The following is a 19,096-nucleotide window of genomic DNA, read 5'->3' as shown; positions in this document are numbered from 1 at the left end:
TACAGGCTTTGACCAGACATTTCAGTCTGATCAAATTAATCTTTTTGTAACTCCATAATTATCTGCATCTTAGCCAAATAGCATCGTGTGGGCTCTGCCAGCAGAACTTGATGATGAGATGGAGTTTGCAGTAGGAGAGACCCAACGTCCAATTGTTCGTACTCAGCACCGATAGAGAATTTCTGCCTTCTATTCCAACAGTGATTTGGATCACAGCTACCTTGTTCTTAGGCGGAACAGCATGACGCAGATATGTTGGTCCTAGGGGTTTTTGAGATGCAACGGACCATCCTAAATGAGTTTTCTCACATTGCTCCGAAGGGGCCCTTTCAGATTATGGTGCCTGGTGATGACACGGGTAATAACTGAACTTGGCCTTCATGCAACGTGGCCTTAAAACGCGATGGTGAGGTCGCATCCTGTCGGAACGGAAAACGGTTCTCTGAGCGAACATGTCCACCCTGTCAGGGAGGTCAGACGAGGAGCAGAGTCTCATCATTCCGTGTTTTTTTTTTTTCCGCCCCAAAACAAAATTCCCATGGCGCCTTGGCAGCGGTTCCGCGCTAAATGGGTAAACTTGACCTCCGGCAGTCTGAAAGAAGAAAAACTACTTCACCAAGTGAGAATTCAGTCCAGGCATATGCACACAGCGGCACACGCCCCACAGTGACAAATCGACTCCCACAGAGCCTTTAGATCTCCAGTTTGTTGCGTGGAGATCTGAGTCATTCGCGAATAGCTTCTGTTCTGTCTAATCGTGATGTATTTTGTTCTTAATTTTGAGCAATGATTTCATGCAATGTTTTTCTTATTTGCAATGTTATCTGTTGATGGTGGTGGCTGACATGAACAAAAAGCACTGTGGGGGAAACTAATAATGTGGCACTAGTTTGTTTTTAAATCAAATTTGTAGGCAAAGTACACTGCAGTTACACTGAATCTGAGCCCTCAGTTACTGGGATGTACTGTTCAACACAGCTTCAGTTATTTATGGGACTTAAAAGTCTCAATAATAAAAGAAAAACCTTTAAAATTCTGCCTGTCCTGGACCTGTCCGACGTTTTCTCATTGATCAAAGCCAATGCCTTGCAGGGACTTCTACATGCCAGTGTTCAGCATTGCAAAATTCATAGCCCCAGAGTTTCTAGTCTAGCACATGATGCTGTGCTGCAGTTGACTTAAATTCTGCAGACAACTTCATCTGCTGTGACATGGCAAAGGAGAACAAAAACCTTCCGCGACAGGCAATCATCTCCAGAGATCAGTCATTTTCATATGTCTTCATCATCTCACACCAAACGCTCGAACAGGATGAAAGACAAACACCCTGCTCTTCATCAGAAGAATGGGAGGAATTAATATTTATTCTTTTTTTTCCCACAATGCACTACTCTGCAGACCCTTAAACTCTTGACCTCATCTCATGCATGTTTTGTTACACTGCTTTGCCATTAGAATGCTTCCTTCTCTTCCCATGATGCTCTGCAGTTGCTTGCAAAGTGCCCGCATTTGGTTGCATCCCTTATTTGCTGACATTTCTGCTGCGCACAGACTATTCCTGCCTGATGACAGATGCTCAAAGTTGGCAAGGACGTTTACTTAAAAAAGCACCATCAGCTAAAAGTGATCTGGAGCTTGGGGAAAACCATGGTGATCCAGGCTGCCTCGACAAATGCAACGTGTCCCAAAAGAGCTCCGTGAGGAACGTTCACCTCACATTGACTCAAAGCTGCGACGTCTTAATAGATTCCTGATACATTCTAAAACAATATGATTCAGTCAACGTCTGTTGATGTAAATTTATGTAAAGCTGCCTTTCATGGGCTTTGGGTTGCCTTATGTTGGATCAAAGTCCCATTTATTGAGTAGAGCTCAGGGCTGATACAGCACCCATTCAACAGTTAAAGCCCTTCTGTCTATAGCTTCTCAGACTCCTGATCAAATGCAAGGCACATTAGCATAGACATGGTGAAAATGTTGCAGATGCCTACAGGAAAAAAGCAATCACTTAGATTTTTTGTTATGTTTACATAATTATGCGTGTATTACATTTTATACTTACACTCATTTTTGCTATGCATAAAAGCCATTCTATACCCATGCCTACTTCAGTGAGTGTGAGGATGTCTATAGTACAATTAGACTCACTATTAATCAAACCTCAGGGTATAATAGACCTCTGTTATCTTTATTATATTATTAAATTAGCATTGATTTAAAGCCATTACCTCCCTTTATTTATTTGCTTTTTCGAAAATGTTCAGTCCTTTGCCACGCATTTAAAACTCATGAATTCACTGAATAATGCAGCTTCACAAAGCAGTAACCAAGGTGGTAGCAAAAAGGGAAAATCTGCTGACTAAGCAATTACAACGTTTGCAGAATGTTATCTTTCATGACACGATTTACTATGCCGGCGTACGCAGCACTCAACTGTATCACCGAAGGTTCTGCGGATAACATTTGAATGAAGAACTCCAGTTCAGGAAGTCATCAGCAGGCAAGACACAGAGCAAATTTACTTCCCTAAGAATTGACAAAAGGGTAAATTAACTCCATTGACACAACCCCCATTGCCTGCCTATAAAGTTCCACACGACAGCCGAAAAAGGTCAGGCAGCCCTTGAGCACCGGAAGCCATCAGAAGTCCAATTCTACCCAACAGTGGAGCGGATTTACACCTCTTACACAATGATTTGTGGAACAGGTTCATAATCTATCTATCTGACTCAGGCAGTGGGCTCGGGGGAGCACCACAGTAACAACTGATTTACCATCAATTCCTCCCACATTATTGTTTCATATTCCTGCGCTCCTCTATCCACGTGAGACGCTTGTAAAAATCAGTTATGTATTATCTGCACCAGCTAATGAAAGGCATTGTGGGATTTATATTGATTTCAAAGCAGTGTGTGAATAAGCAGGATAATGCCACTGAGACGAGCAGTTCAGCTTACTTGGTTTTGTTTGGTTTTTGAAGCGCCATGCAATCAAAGATATATGTGGTAGGTACACAAACGTAATTTCTTTTGCAGTGCTGCCTGCAACTGAGGGGGCTTTACAGGAATGTTAAAAATGAACGTTTGATGGAGGTAATGAAGTATGTGATATAATATTTATAACATAGCGCTGGGATTAATACATACAGTAAAATGATATTCCATCTAAGTAACACTAAATCATCTGGCATTAACACAGAGAACATTTGAGCCATGTTAGCCTTCATTTGTTGTTCTTTCATGTATATTTTTCTGTATTTGACACTGTGCAGGTGCTAAGCATGTTCCCTACACCCAAAATTCACTATGCAATGAAAGAAAATAAATATGTCCACACTGGAAATAAAAGGTGAATATGCTGTAACTGGATTGTAAAGTTGCTAGCCTTTTGCCTATAGGGCAGATTATTTTCCCTGTAGGAAGCCTAAAATAAAGCTTCTCTTTCTTTAAGACTGAGAAGTTAAGAAATTCTCCCTCAATATATTTTTTTTTGCATGAAATCCTCTCTCCCTCCCACACCTCTCCCCCTCTTTCCCCCCCCCCCCCCCCCCCCCCCCCTCTCTCCCTCATGCTTTCCTTCTCACAGATCAGGCTAGAGCTGAGCTGCTGTGCTCGGCAGAGAGAGGCGATGCTCTGTGGGTCCTGTTATCAAATTCGAGGCGGTCTTGGCTCTGTTGAAGAGCACCTCCGGCTGAGGTCAAGTGAAGTACCGCAGGCAGACAGGCTGTGACTATGGAGAGGGAATAATTAGTTTTGCGTCGCCATGGCAACACTGTATATTACTGCGGGAGAGGCAGCGTTATACTACGGAGGCGATCCATACCGCAAGAGCCACCCTGCAGGGCGACAACAAAGCGTAGAGCATCACTTCTTTTGCGCTGTCGGAGACTGTCCGACAGCACAGCAGTCCGGGACAAAATTAATGATGAAATGCTGCTAATGTTAATGCTATTAAGATGCGATCATGATAAAGCGCTAATAATAACACCTGTGCCAAACTGGCCGTTTGCCACAATGGTCACGATGCATCTAAAAAGGAGCAACCCAAGAGGCAGCTCTGATTTAAAGGGTGGCAGAAGCAGTTGGCTACTGGTTGACTAACAAAAAGTGACACGAAATAAAATTAGACATATAGCCAGAATGAATACGAAACTAGGAATCTGAGTGTGTGGGGGAAATTCAACTGCAATTAAAACAATTTGTGGGACTGTTGATTTAAACATTTGTATTTATTGTTCATTCACCATGCTGGCAACACGTGGATTACAGTCATCAAGATTTGTGAATTTCGTGAAAAATTTGCTTTGAATATTTATGAGGCAATTCACAGTTTAGTACATCCAGTTCTTGAAAAGGGATTTTCCCTTTTTGTCTAGAACAATAGTAACCACAAACCGTGGTTGCTTTCCTTTCCTGCTTTGATTACATAGATTATTCATAAGGCATGGAGTCTTAGCTGGCACAGTTAGAACAGGCAAGTTTAAATACATCCTTACCATTTTGTAGTACACGCATTACTACAGTCTTTTACGTTTTTAAATGGTAATACCATCACAAGACGTGAGGTGCCACAGCGCTGTTTTGCCGCATGAATTTAATTAGTAATTCGTATTTCCATACTAGTTTTAAATTGTCATCATGCGTGATGTCTTTTACCGTGTGTCGTGTCGGGACCAAATGTTTTGAAAATTCTGTTGGCCGCTATTTCACTTTCGCCAGAGAAGTCAAACGAATTTTTGTCGATTTAAAATAAAGCATACATTCTGAGATCGTTACCTCCATCACAGGAGAGAAGAGCCGAGATGATGTTTACCTGTCTGTTCATGTGCGGGAAGGATAAACATGAAAGCCATGAATGGCTTGGGGTGAAACTTGCAGAAGGCAGTCCAGGGAGTGCGGCTCGGCAGTAGTTTGTGTTCCGTTGCTCGCTCGCGCTGAGCACAACATTTGTCTTCTGCGCGAAGAGATGCGGTGAAAGGAAACCAATTAGCAGCGTGCATTGTGCAGGTTTTTATAATTACCTCCTGAGCACCCTGCACCGCTGCCCCTCGCGCACCCGCCGCTTTGATACGCACCTCCGTTTTTCATTTAAAAGTTTGGCAGCGACATCAAAGCGGCGGGCTTGTATGAATCTGTCAGGAGACGCGGGCGCCGGGGACTTCTCCTTTTCTTCGTCACCGGAGGAGTGACATTGACAACATGCCACACATCGTCTCGTAGACGGCGGACATTGAGAAGGGACGGTATGAACTGGGGAGATGTAGCGCGTAAACTCTTTAAGGAGATTACACTCCGCACTCTTGTTTTATGCCCAGATGGGGGGGGGGGGGGGTACACCCTTGCTTATTGTGCATGTTTTGGCTCGAAATCAAAACATAATTACCAGCTTGAGATATCGGTTGCACGCCTTCCAATTACTTAGTTGCTTATTGGGATGACAGGAGTAAGTCCCTGATCCTATTAGACGCTTTTGGGGAATTGCAAATTAGCCACTGACTTTTAGCGTGACTTTTTCATGTCGAACAGAAATAGTGGCTCCTTGGAGTCGCCGTCCCGTGTGGATTTTTTGCTCCTGAAGGAGTGAGCAGAGCATTCTCTTGTAATGAGAAGCAGTGTTTTTGCTTAGAAGTTAAAACAATGGCTATGTATTCCAACCAATAGCACTCACCATGGTGTCTAAGTCGTCCACACTCCAAGGATGTTACTGCTTAGCTTTATTCTGTTTCAAATGTCACACGCGTTCCCAAAGTTTAGCGCTGTCAACTTTCGGTAATTACGTGTATTCGCGACGGTGTTACAATAATCCAATAAAGTAATGCTGTTAAAAGCTCTATTTATATGATTCACTGCCGCAGATGCAAAGCCACAGATGGTTGTTATTCAGAGATTATCCACGGACGCTAACGTGCTGCAACTTCCCTTTGAAAGCAATAGGCCTACTTCTGACTTTTAACATTACAACGTAGCAAAAAAAAAAAAAAAACACTCCCCCCTCGTGTTTGTCTGGATCTTGACAGAGCACACAAGTAGAGGTTTAGAGCTGTCTTACTGAAGCGTGTGTCGCTTCCAGCTGCAACAACTTACTGCCCAGCAAGAAGCAAAAACCAAAGAAAAAGTGGCTACAGCAGCTTTACATTTTCAACCCAGGAGAGAGAGAGAGAGGGGGAGAAAATCCATTCTGACACACAACTGCCAACACCATGGGCAGACAATCAAACAAGCCCCGACTCCTAGAGCACTACCATAGTCTCCTGGAACAGAAGTTGCTCCAGTACTATTGTGGTGGGGGGGGGGGGGGGGGAACATTGAGTTCGAAAAGCTAGGCCATTGCGGGCAAGGTTAGCGGTTATTCTGCCAGTTATATTTCCTCTAACAAAAGGCGTGTAGTTATGTAAAGACAAAGAAATGTGTTGTGATATACTACTGAGTCATTCACTATTTTGACAGACCTGCACAATCAAAGGTATATGTATTGGGTTGGTATTTTTCAGTTTAAAAACCAATCCATTTTGTCTTTGCCTACATGTAAAGTTTGTATGAAACAGTGCATGTATGATTTTTAAAAAGGATGCCAGCAATAGCTGAAAACAATTGATACAGACAAGCACTTTGTCCTTATGGCCAAATTTAACAATGGGAGTGAAATTCACTTCTGTAGACTTAAAAAAATCATCACTTGCAACAGATTATCTGCCCAATCAAACTGACCCTTTTTTCCAGACATAAATCACTGAGGGCAAATTGCTTTCCTGTCAATTGAAATGCCAGGCGAGCTTCTCCTGATTCAGAGCAAGGAAGATGATTGTCGAATTTCTGTCAAGTGGAGTGCGATGGGCAAAGATAAGGCAGACCTTTCCCACAGAGGCAGGCGTAACAATCGATGCAGGCCAAGTCAGGGGAGAGGACAAAGAGACTGAGGGGACCCAGGCTGAGCCAGCAAGCGATGTCAGGTCAACAAGCCCTTTTAGTGATGGGTGACAGGACACAAACCAGTGGGTAAGTGCCCCGATGAAACCACAAGTGCTTTTGGGGTGGTGCCAGTGCCACAAGAGTCCAGCCGCGTCTGGCTGCTGTTGGCTGCCAGAGGTGCTCTAGCAGCGACCCGTCATCCTGAATATAGGTTAAACAATATTGATGCAAACCTCAGTTTACTCACAGCAAGCAACCTCTGCCTTGTTCATGATGTTAATAGTTGTTAACGTGCCTATCACAGTGACAAATGAGCTTACTTGGACAGAAAAGAAACCCTAATAATGTTTTTGCTGAGAAATGGAATGAGGCAAAGAAAAAGGGTAGCTTTATTGTGAATTTGTTTGTGCAACCCTTTTTAGAATCACCAGTTTCACATTAGGTTCATCTCATACCATCAACCTCTGTACTCACACAGGAACGCTGAGGCTGGATGGACACAATCTCCAATATGTTTGGCAACCAAAGGATAATTTTTCACAACATAAATCCCACAGTGCACTGCAGTGAAGTCAGTGCGGATTGGAGGATAGGTGCGGCTCCACTGATGTCATCTGAGCAGCCCATGAGTACCTTGTGAGTCGCATGGTGCCTGAGAGCAGAGAGACAAAGAAACCCTTCTGACAAACCCACCCATGTCCTGGCGGAACAAAGCCAATTTGTTCTGCTGCTGTGGGCTCTTGGCCACTGGCATCTGATGACATAGCTGGGATCAAACCTGGGCCGTAGGGCTAGGCTTGTGCTCAAGATGAGTGCCTTGCCAACCGTACCACTTGAGAGCCTGTTATCATGCATTCTTCATATGCAGGCATTATGTAGGACATTCACCTGGGAGAGACCACTGCTTCCCTTTCTCACAGACTTAAAATAGATACTGATAAGCGCATGGCTTTGGTCCATTATGGCTCAGCCATAGCCTGACTGCAAGCTACACAGCAGGTCTCAGCTGGTGTGCGATCAACATAATTTCCCACAAAAATGCGTTTTGACAACAGACTTTACAGGGGTTTTCGGCTGCTCTGGAAACGTAATCAGGGCATCCTGGTTGTGTGAGACACGGTGCTGGGCGAGACGAAATCCTCCTCCATGTCTCAGCATTATCAGAAAGTAATGTGACCCACAATTGTTCTGATATATCCTGTCTTCCTAGCACAGGGCTGACTTTCCACTCTGAGTGGTTTTAAACTTTAATAAACACCACTTCGCAGGTTCGGGGCAGGGGGATATTGCAGAAAGCCTGGCTCCGGGCTCTTCTGTAACCACATCTAATCATCTTCTTCAACAGAGGAATAACACAACTTACCAGGCCTTCTTCTCGAAGCCCCCTTTCCCCCATTTCAATCAATTTGGAAACAATGAGCCAAGTAAGGACTCAGAAAATGGTATAAATAGTTGAAGGCGATGTGGAACATCGACATGCGCACAGACCGATTTAAATGAGGGTATCTAAATGAGATTTTGAAGGCACCATTGATCCTTTCTCAGCATTGCCGTTTGAGACTATTATTTCTAAGATGCAGCCAAATCACAGTGTCTGTGGGATCAGAATAATAAATAGACTATTGGCATCTTCTTTAGTAATTAAAGCTGACACATTGTCATTTTGCTTTTAAAATGCTGCATGCATGCACTGTCTAGTATGCACTGGCAGTTTTTTCAATGATATTATCCCAGGGCTTTCCAAACACGGACAAGGGGCCTCCCTTTGTATGTTGTTTTTGTTGCAGGGAGTCTCTAAATCAGTTATTAAAATTATTGAAAACATGTTAAGTGCTTACATGATTCTGCATTAAACTGATTAACTGATTAAACTGCATTAGACTGACTCATTACCATTTGCTCTGAACTCTCTGTCTCTTTATCACATTCCACCAGACAGGTTTTTAGTTTCACCTTTCATGCATTCATGGTCTGATCAAACTGATCAGATTGATTAGCACAAGTTAGTTTTTTACTGAATGTGAGAAATCCGTTCTTTTAGTCATTCATGCATATTTATTCCTGACATGATGTGGCCTTCGAGAGCATATTGTTAAAAGTATCCAGTTCAAATCTATTTACAGCGTATTATGCTTAGGGCATTACAATTACAGATGGGGGGAAAAAAAACAGCATACACAGCAAGGCCTCATTACTGAGTTGCTTTACTGAGCCTGTTCTATGCTATTGACAGTAGTACACCTTTCTGGAAAATTCGTGATATTCTGAAACACCACATTTTCTCTGATTTAATTGCTTGTCTGGTTCCCCAAGGTCCTGATAAGCATGGGTCAACAACTAGGGAAGTCAGACTTTTTTTCGCACCCCTGCTGTTATGCCAGAGTTCTGCCGGAGTTCTGCATTTCCACTTCCCCTGGTGGGTTGCTTTACTTCTTTTTTACCTCTCTTCCAAGCGATTAGTTTTTTTTTTTCCATCGTAATGACAAGGTTTAATCTCAGGTAGGCACGTCTGAGAGCTTATCTGCAATGAGCACATTTTATTCCTTTTCTCTGCAAAGACTTTGTTTGCAAATTAAAGTGCCCTCTGTTTGTGTTCATTGCATGTTTAATTTCTTGCACTGGCACCAATGAATACATAAAAAGGTGAGAGTCGCCCTCCAGTTCAGCGCGATTTGTCTGATTCCGGTGTTCTCCGGTGTCCTCGCTCGCATTTAAGCTTCTCTATGAAAGCCAATTTACTGTGTTCGGAGGAGTCGGCCAAACAAATAGACAAATAGACAAACAGACTTTATGTAACATTAATTCCTCCCATTAATGTTCCCACTGCCTGTGGCTTCAAATGATAAGAGCTACTGTTCTCTTCTGTGGCAGGTGTGCTGTAATTAGAAGGTAACATCCTGTGTGAACCACACTCAGATATCTGATAATTTCTGCCAAAATTACCCGTGATAGCAATGCTCATATCCACCAAAAACAAACTGAATTTTTAAATCTCAAATACTACAGAAGCGCAGTTTCTTTTGTAGGATGCCATCTTACGGGATTCGGATGTGCGCCCGGCCTGCAAATTTTCCTCGCTTTTTCCGCCTTGGAGATGAAAAGCCGCCCTGCATTCCCACGGAACCCGAGGGACGGCTTCTTATCTAACCCTAAGCTCAGATCTGCCTGAGCCAAAAAAGCGCGCACCCCTTCTGAAATGACCACCTTTTCCTCCCGGTGCGGGAGCTCGCTCGCCGCAGGAAGCTGTCGACAGATCCTCGAGACGGGAAACATCAGAGGAACACCAAAGATCCCTCTGCATAAGACGGGTTTCATACGCAGTCTGCAGAAGGAATGTATTCCATTACCGGGGAACGCAGAAGAACTAAAAGAGCACGCTGCATGAAGAAAAAAAAAAACATTCCTCTCGACAGTGTCATATTTCGCAGTCCCCGAGTTCCCCGATTTCAGTACGATATGATATCCTCTGTACATTGTGATACACAATGTACAGAGGATAAAAATGTGTTTGATATTTAGATTTGCATTTTATGTATTCAGTCTGCGCTGTCTTCACGGATGTGAAAATGACAGGTGTTCCGATGTCATTGGTGCATTTGGTGGCTGTGCAGATGTGTGTGTTGGAGTCAACTGTTGCACATCACCTCTTTATTAAAATTTCATCTATAAATGGGGTAGAATTTAATACAGTTTGCATTGGCCTATGCTATCTTATTATTGTTTTTATTATTTTGTATGCAGATGATGTGAAAAGAATGCAGCCGACTGCTCAACACAAGATGAAAGAAGTTGGAGTGGCAATAAAACCACAGTGCATTCTCAGTAATATTTTTTTATAGAATGAGGTTCATTATTTATCTGCATTTGAATTAGATTGCTTTCTCATCACCACTTCATGTCCCGCCTTGTTTTAAATAGGGTCTATAATCTTCGCTGATGGTTCTGTTATATAGCTTATTTGTTTCGCTACACAGAGCATACGTAATTAGTTTACTGAAACCAATGTCCTGTTGTTACAAAAGTCCTGGTTCAGTGAACTAATTGCTTCGAGGTAATTAAATCTGTGGCTTGTTTCCGTGTCAGGGTTAGATGCTGACCAAGTGTTTTCAGTCCCTTTAAAGGGGAATTTGAAGGAAGAATCATTGATTAAAAAAAGAATAGAATAATTCAATATGAATTTAGGCAAATTTAAATGTTAAAATCAGTTTTATTTATTTCTTGAAACGTGGCCCATTCGATACACATTTCAAAAGGGACCATAAGGTGTATGCAAAAGTGTCCGATATCTATCCGTTTAAAAATCCTATTTGCCATCACCTTATTACTGACTGACTGATTACTGATTTCTGATTTCTTAAAATATATTGTTGATCTTTAGAGACCAAAATGATAAAACAACACAGATCTCCATAATCTGTCATAATATGTTACAGAATATGTAAATGACATTACTCACATGGCACACCAATAATAATGTAAGATTGCTAGAGATGCTGGAATGAAGAGGCCTGAAATCAGTCCTATAAGCTGAAGGCGCTCTGTGAAGAAACACTGCCCTGGGCTGCGCTACAGCATCATAACTATTCGCCAGCTTGCAAATGCGTAATATAATCATTATTTCCTTCATTATAATCGTTTTCATGTAGGGAAATCTACAATTTACAATCATTTACTGTTCAGGCGCAACAGACAATCAAATGTTCTCTCATTGGACAACACTCTCCAGCATTAGATATGGCTAGCTGCTTAATTTTGAAGAAGATATTGTGGCCATGTTACATGGTGTTCTTGCGTGCGTCACTAATGACATGCAAAACAGAAATAGATGGATTGGTGCTGCCGTGCACCATTTGCCGCATAAACGGCAGAAGCAGAAAATCCTCCCAGTATACACACTTACCTTAGACTCTCTCACTGTTCAAGACCAAATATGGGCAGGTATGAGACTACACTGGTACTGTCATGGCATATTATGTCCTTCTATGCGTCACCTTATTCACATGTAAACCAGGAAAGGGGGGACATTTAAGCTGGCTTTACAATTGATGGCAAGCAGCAAAATGGACTGTATGAATTCCGGGTACACACTTCCATGCATCGCTAAAGAATGGTAACTGTGTTTCTTTGAGGTTCATCATTGTGATAAACTATTGTGCTTACTCCTGCATGTCTTTAATACTTGAACGCTGAATCTTTTTCTGGAAGCAATGGAGAATGAGGCTAATGCAGTTTATAAAAGTTCTCATCTACATAATGATTGCAATCTTCAATAATTAATAACCCTGAAAAGTACATTGAATTGCACGCCATTAGTTTTGCCACAGATGGATTTTCTAAAAGTAAGACATCCATGTGGAAGCACCCTATGGCTCACTGACCTTTCATCGCCAAGTGTTACTGAATTTAGCTTCATCTTTAATGGGATTATAAATGCACTGACTGCAGGAGACTGTCTTCTGCATTCTTAATTTCTAAGTGATGTTAAATAGATTGCCTTTTGTCTCTGTGTCTCCAAGCACTTCTACAAGGGGCTGTGTCAGGGGGACAGTGGGGTCACTTGCCTCTCCCTGGGGGCGGGGCAGGGGCCACCGAGCGTCTTTTTAATGACAAAAGATTTGCGGTTTTAGTTTCAGCCCAATGCCATATTTTGCTTGTCAGATTTGGGGAGAGGATTAAGGCCTCTGAGCTGAAGCCACAGTCTGCTCTAGGGAGCCGCATGTGTTGGTGCTGTACCAGACTGTAAAGAGCTTGTCTTGGTTGTATTTAAGCTTGCTGAGGGTTAAGCGGAACGGACATCTCCTCCATGTTTGTTTGTTAGGGCATTTGCCTCTCTCTCATAATGCGCCCATGCATGTCAGTCAGCTGATGATGAATGCTGAATCTCCATGCAGGCTTCCAAGCCATCTACAGTATACACTCTCTCTCTCCTGACCTATGTCAGAGTCAGAGTTATTTTGTCAATTTCAGTTGTAGTTTTGGAGGCCACATGCATGAAAATGTCACAAAGAAAACAAGCAATCTAAGTTTGCATGGTGTAATTGCGTGTACTGAGACAGCCTGTTCCTAGGTTAGGCACTTGTGAATCCTTGAAACCCCCATCTGGGGTGAGGAGTGTTATACCTTCCGGATTCCCTTTTGGCAAGCTCTGAGTTATGGAGTAAACTGTGGGCTCTTCAAAGTCACTGTCCTTTCCTGATTTATAATACCAAGCAATTCATTAACTACAGCAAGAAAATTAAACTCATCACGTTATAGAAAATAATAAAAAAAAAAACGGAATCCCTTCTTCTTTTCCTCAAGAAATGTCAATGTCATTTAAGGTTCTCTCACACATACATTTCTCATATCTCTATATGTATATTCCCTCTCAGAGAGTGAAATGGTCTTGTCATCAGTAATATTACTGATGGATATTGCATTACTGGCATCATGACTATTCACAGCTGCAACAAAATAGTGTAATGAACACCCTTTACACACATCAGTGCTCTGGATTCAGGCTGCTAGCGCACTACATTACACTGATAGCAATTGATTTGCATTAAGCCTCTGTTCATTAAGACACTATTGTCTGCCGCTAATACAGTCACTCATATAAATGTAAAAGTCGTTATAGGTCAATGAAGATTACACTTAATATTCCTACTGAGAGCATTTTGTGTCATTACCAGTAAAACTCTTTTTTTTTTGGAGTTGGGGGGGAGGGGGTATTAATAGATTTCCCTGCTTCAATGTGTTGTGCCTCCAGAGGGTATTTGTTTCCTGCGTAGTTATCTGAGAGCTTTGCTAGTTTACTTGTCTGTGAGATTTCCTTTTAACTTACGAGTGTGGTGCACAGTCACACCCTGTATACTCCCACAAGGATCAATTTAGTTTCAAACCTCATCTTTTGTTCACAGAGGAAACTTCAGAGATACAGGGTGAGCACCACTCCCCGGCACATCAATCTGAGCAGCGCACTTCAAACACTTTTTTCCACACAGCACTTCCTCTCTCCTGACTGAATCTCTCATCGCTTTTTTGAGCATCAGCAGATCGCTGGGTTCTTTTCATTCGGAGCTGATTGTAACCTGGGCATTCCGTAGTGTGCGGATGTCTGAGGATTCTTTGCAGGGACAGTACCGACCACAGCTCTCCCCCCTGCCTCGGGCTGTCCTCAAACGTTTAGGGAAATTCACGGATTAAATTATGTCCATAACCTCCATAATAGGAACCATTCATATTTTGTGCCCATTTAGTAAAGGCCAGTGAGAGTCAATGAAAAAGCAATCCTGCGCATGAAATCGCTTTAGGAAGCCATGAAGGTTGGAGGAGCGAAGTCATCGTGTCAGTGGGGCTCTGAAGACAAGCACAGGCTGTACTGGTGTGTAGCCACTGTGATGTGTCAGAGGTTGTGAAAGCACATGTGGTCCCTAAATACCAAGATCCAAGGTTATTCTGCAATTGGCACAAGGCCCACAACACCTCAGCAGTGCTTTGTGATGCAATGTGTCGGGTGTCTCACCAGTCAATCTTAACAAAAACTGTTGAAAGCGCATCAAACTGGTACCCAAGGCAGTTGGCAGATTTTTGTGATTGGGCAAAAAAAAATAAAGAAATGAGTCACTTTGACACTAAAAGCAGAAAAGATAATTCTGCCTATTCCGGGAGCACAGTGGGGGAGGGTGCTTTGGAACTGTCAGTCACTGAGTTTTAGCACTCACGAATGCTACCTCATTTGCTTTTACTCTGAATGGTGGCATTAGCTTCCATATATCTATATATACATAGAAAAAACTGTATAAGAAGACACTGAGATATAATCACTGAGACATTGTGACACTGCACAGCAACATCTAAAACTATAAAACATACTCCTACCGACTTTGAGGGGTATGACTAAAAATCTGCAGAGAAAAACAACAGGCACAAACATTCTCCTGAAAATTTTTGTGAAGAGATTCCAATACCCAGTGTTTAAGTGCGATTTTGTCCTGCTCTTTGGTTAATTACAGCCACTGTATGCTCAACAAGGCAACAAGAAAAGAAATTAAATTATTAAACAAACGTGGGGACCTGTCAAGCCTAAGGCCTGGAACAGAGGTGAATAAAAATGACATGCTTGACGTGATCTAAATCCTCTGACTCCTCGGCTGATGTTTCAATTACCCCCGATGATGAATTGTGGTCGTTAAAAGACCGAGTCCGTGCCTCATTGTCTTGGAGCTGTTCTTGAAATCCCCGGCTGCCAACTTCAATTTGGGTATGTGAATGTCGCGGAGACGAAGAGTGGGAGAAGTCTCGGAGGGACGCGGTTAATGAGCAATGATTACAATTAAAGGCACGATCAAGGGGGCGCATCCGGCATAAACCGAAAATCACAGCAACAGAAAACATTTGCGCATTGAGAGAGAGAGCGTTTATTACACCCAGAAACCAAATGATCTCGGCACTAAAATGGAGGGATTGATGCCCTGGGGGCTTCGGCCTAAAGGTAACTCTCAGAAGAAAAGACCACACTCGCATGAACTTCAAAGAGAATAAAACAAATTGGAAAAACAAAGGTTGCTGAGCGGCGTGACAGGTTTGGCATGAGCTTATTGAAATTTCTATGACCTGCTGCTGTTACCGTTGTGCTGTAGTGTTTGGCAGGCGCTCCCTGGGCTGGAGCGCTCAAGTTGATTGGCATATTGGCACAGGAAAGGTATGCAGGGTTCCATGGGCTGCTATGCAAAATTGCGAAATCCAACAGTGCAATCAAACTGTGCATACAAAGACACCACTGCTTCCAATGCACCTCCCAGGTCAATGGTGCCTTGACAGGCCTGCAGACAGAGATATGAAAATGGATTTTCTTTTATTTTTCTCATTGATATTAAGCAGTCTGGATGTTGAGCCACTGCACCTGGAATACAATGCAATGTGGACGTTTTCATTAGCTAAAGTACTCCTTCTCATTCCTCCTGCTTACAGATACAGAATAACAGTATAGCTTCGAGGCTTACTGCCTTAGGACTCATTTTGCATTTCAAACCAGAAGAGGGAGGATTCCTAATTAATCATCCTATTCATTCTGAGTTGTGACTGAGTGTCACTTTGCCACTGCTGGAGAATATAGTATATGGGCCATTCAATGGAAGCACTCTCTGGGTAATATTTCTAAGAAGCAAGCTGTGCATTTGAAACAAATAGTGATAATATCATTCCGTGCGCACATTTGCAGAACTGAGATCAGTTTTTGTCCAGTTAAAGTTAAAAAATGATCCATAGAGAAACTGTGTGTTTGAAAAGTGTTTGAGAAGATACAACACTCAGGCATTCCTATCCCATGACAGGATACCAAAACAATTAAAAAAAAACCCTTTGACACTCAGATATCTAAAAGACCTTCAATAACTCCAACACTTAATCTAGGGCAGGGCATACTTCGTGACATATTAATACAGTATTGACCGAATATGAGAGTTTACTTAGGGAAGAACAGACACACATGCAAGACGACGCCTCCAGGATCTTCCTGTATGGATCAGCAGGGACCGTCCATCTCTGCTGGTACTGGTTTTATATCACTGAGTCAGCTTAATTGTGTAGAGAATAAGGGATGGCCGTAGATGGCCGGGGGCTGGCAGAAAGCCAGTACCCTCTGCAGGATGAAACTGACCAGGTGTGCCATACAGGCAAAATGTGCAAACAGAAATCTTTGCCATGGTCAGCTTGAGAAAAGTAATCCACAAAATCAAGAGGATTGACTTCCTTTACCATTCTTTTCCTCACATATATTTCATCTGATTTCCTTTGTAAATCTAGATGGGTTGTGCAGTTTGGGATTAAGGTGAAAGGATTACAGAGTTCCCTGCGATAAGTAAAAGTAAGAGAGAACCACATACTTGACATCCTACAGGAAGCGCATCAGTAGAAAATAGACATAAGCAATTCCATTTCCACAGGCAGCTCATTTTTGCAGTGTGATGCAGTTAAGTTGAGCTGAACACACAACCGCCTACAGCAGATTCAGACCTTAATTAGAGGAGGGGTTAAATAATTTCATCTAATAATGAGGCAAGATCTTTCCAAAAAACACCACAAAGTCAGAAATTAAATTTCAAAGAGTCTGCAGACATGAAATAATGAATTTAATTTTTTTGTATGAAATTGGTTGACTCTGTTCTGGCTTGTGGGAAGCAATTGTTGAGAGCTAGTGCTTTGCATTGCCGCTCTGACTCTGAGGCTTCTGTTTTGTTGTTCAGGTTATAATTCAGTACTGTATTCAGTTCCCTCTTACTCATAGTGTAAGAGTAAGAGGGAAAGGTTCCTCATTATTCATGCACAACCCAGATTTTTAATCTGTAGTACAAGAGTGGAAGTGATGTCAAGTAATTCTTTGGCAAATCACAGTTTTTTAGGTATCACTTCATCTTAGGGTAACATTTACAAAAGGTTTACAAATTGTTTATGAATAGTGGGAAAAATCTATTGTATTCTAGTGGGAAAAAGCAAGGAAATTTTTCTCACAAGGAAATGATCTCATATAACATGAGACTTCCTTAGACATGTTTGTTAGTCATTAATAAGTGGAATCAATGATATTTGATCATTTATAAATGTTTTATAAGAGCTTTGTAACTGACAAATCAGCCTACATACCACTGTGCATGACAACCACTGAAACAGATACACATACGTGAACTCAAAAACAGAGAGAGTGAGAGATATGACAGGAGAGAACTCTATCAAACCCACCTCTGCAATTCAATTCTACTCTATCTCTTCATATGGAGCATGGGAGCATTGCTTCCCTTTCTATTACATCAAGCCCCTGTCTTGCAGGTCCCAGATGTGGACTGCAGAGGAAGGAGTGATAGATTTGGATACATTTTAAGGAGCACTGCCTGTGGTAAGAATGGGTGGTTTTGTGGTCTTGCAATGATGTGATTACATTGTGGTTGTCATGAATGTGTCTTTCCTTTTATAAAGCAGGATCCCTCTTGTCACCACAAATAAAAGTAACCCCTTATCTCTCACACACAGATTGGATCTCACGGAGATAAGTTTGTTTGGAAATCAGGTTATGAAATAAGGGAAAGTACTACTAGATGCAGTTATATATCTAAAAATTTGCAGGAGCACATTCCCGTTTTTTTCCCGAGTGTATCCTAGTTGATAGGCAGGTCTTGCATTTATAATTATCTACTTTAAGTACAAAGAGACAGACCAACTGATCAAACCGTAATGTTTCCCAGGTGTGCAGGACTTCAAGGCCATCCTGAAACCATTTCAGGCACAACGAACATCAGTGGAATTTAATGATATCCCCAAGGCATCTCATCACTGTGAAAGTCCCAAAGCATCATGGGAAGGACAAAGGAGAGGTATCCTTCACAACTACAGAGCAGAGATGTAACAGTGTTAACAAAGAGAGCAGAACAAATCCAAATGAAGAGTTTCCTACACCTGTGCTTGTGGTGCCTCCTGATCTCACCGTGTTCAGAATGAGAGACTGCTGACCTGCCCGTGTGTGTCGCTGAGGGCTTTGCTGCAGAGCTAGAGAGTTACACATAGTGGCAAAATTCACTTTCTCCTTTTTTTTTTTTACCTCAAACCAAATTCCCTGTCTTTCCAGTCTGCATTCATCTCCCCAAGTAGGCCCATTAACAACAACCCCCCCAAGACAATTACTGCCTGTGTTATGGAATGGAAGTGTCAAAGCAGTGCTGCTTACACAGTCTGCTAATGGGGGTTGTGTGCAACCGCTATGCCTTAAAAAATGCGAAGTTATGGCGTCTGCAATCCAACAATGGGCCATGCGAGGAAATAAGGGGGCTGGTTTTGGGGGGGGGGGGAGCGCTTTCCCTGTCCTTTGCAATAATAGGCTTCCGGTGATTGAATTTCCTCTCTATTTCACACCTTCTGCGCAGCTGAATTGCTGTATTTATCATGTGGGCTAAAGACGCAGAAGAGTGAAGAATTCATCAGCAGCTTCAAACACTCAATTGTACCACCGACGGAATAATAACGTCGACTTCATTCAGTGACAAGAGCCTCATCTGCAGCTCAGCGCTTCAATTTGTCACGAAGATTCATCGCGAGACCTTTGCAAACACAGTTTCGTTTTCCATTCCACCTGATGGGTAAAATCACCTGGGACGGAGCCGGCAGCTTAAGTCCTCGCAAGCCTGAGGTAATGCACCGAATTCTTTTTATCGGAATGC

General features: G+C 42.4%; 1 protein-coding gene across 1 annotated transcript in view; it reads right to left on the bottom strand.

The window, feature by feature from the left end:
- tmem8b (transmembrane protein 8B) overlaps positions 1-19,096 on the bottom strand; it is a 100,182-nt gene that overhangs the window by 22,508 nt on the left and 58,578 nt on the right. The window lies entirely within an intron of this gene.

Source organism: Megalops cyprinoides, chromosome 4 (assembly GCF_013368585.1).
Source record: "Megalops cyprinoides isolate fMegCyp1 chromosome 4, fMegCyp1.pri, whole genome shotgun sequence".
Taxonomy (NCBI): Eukaryota; Metazoa; Chordata; class Actinopteri; order Elopiformes; family Megalopidae; genus Megalops; species Megalops cyprinoides.
This window is presented reverse-complemented; position numbering and strand designations above follow the sequence as displayed.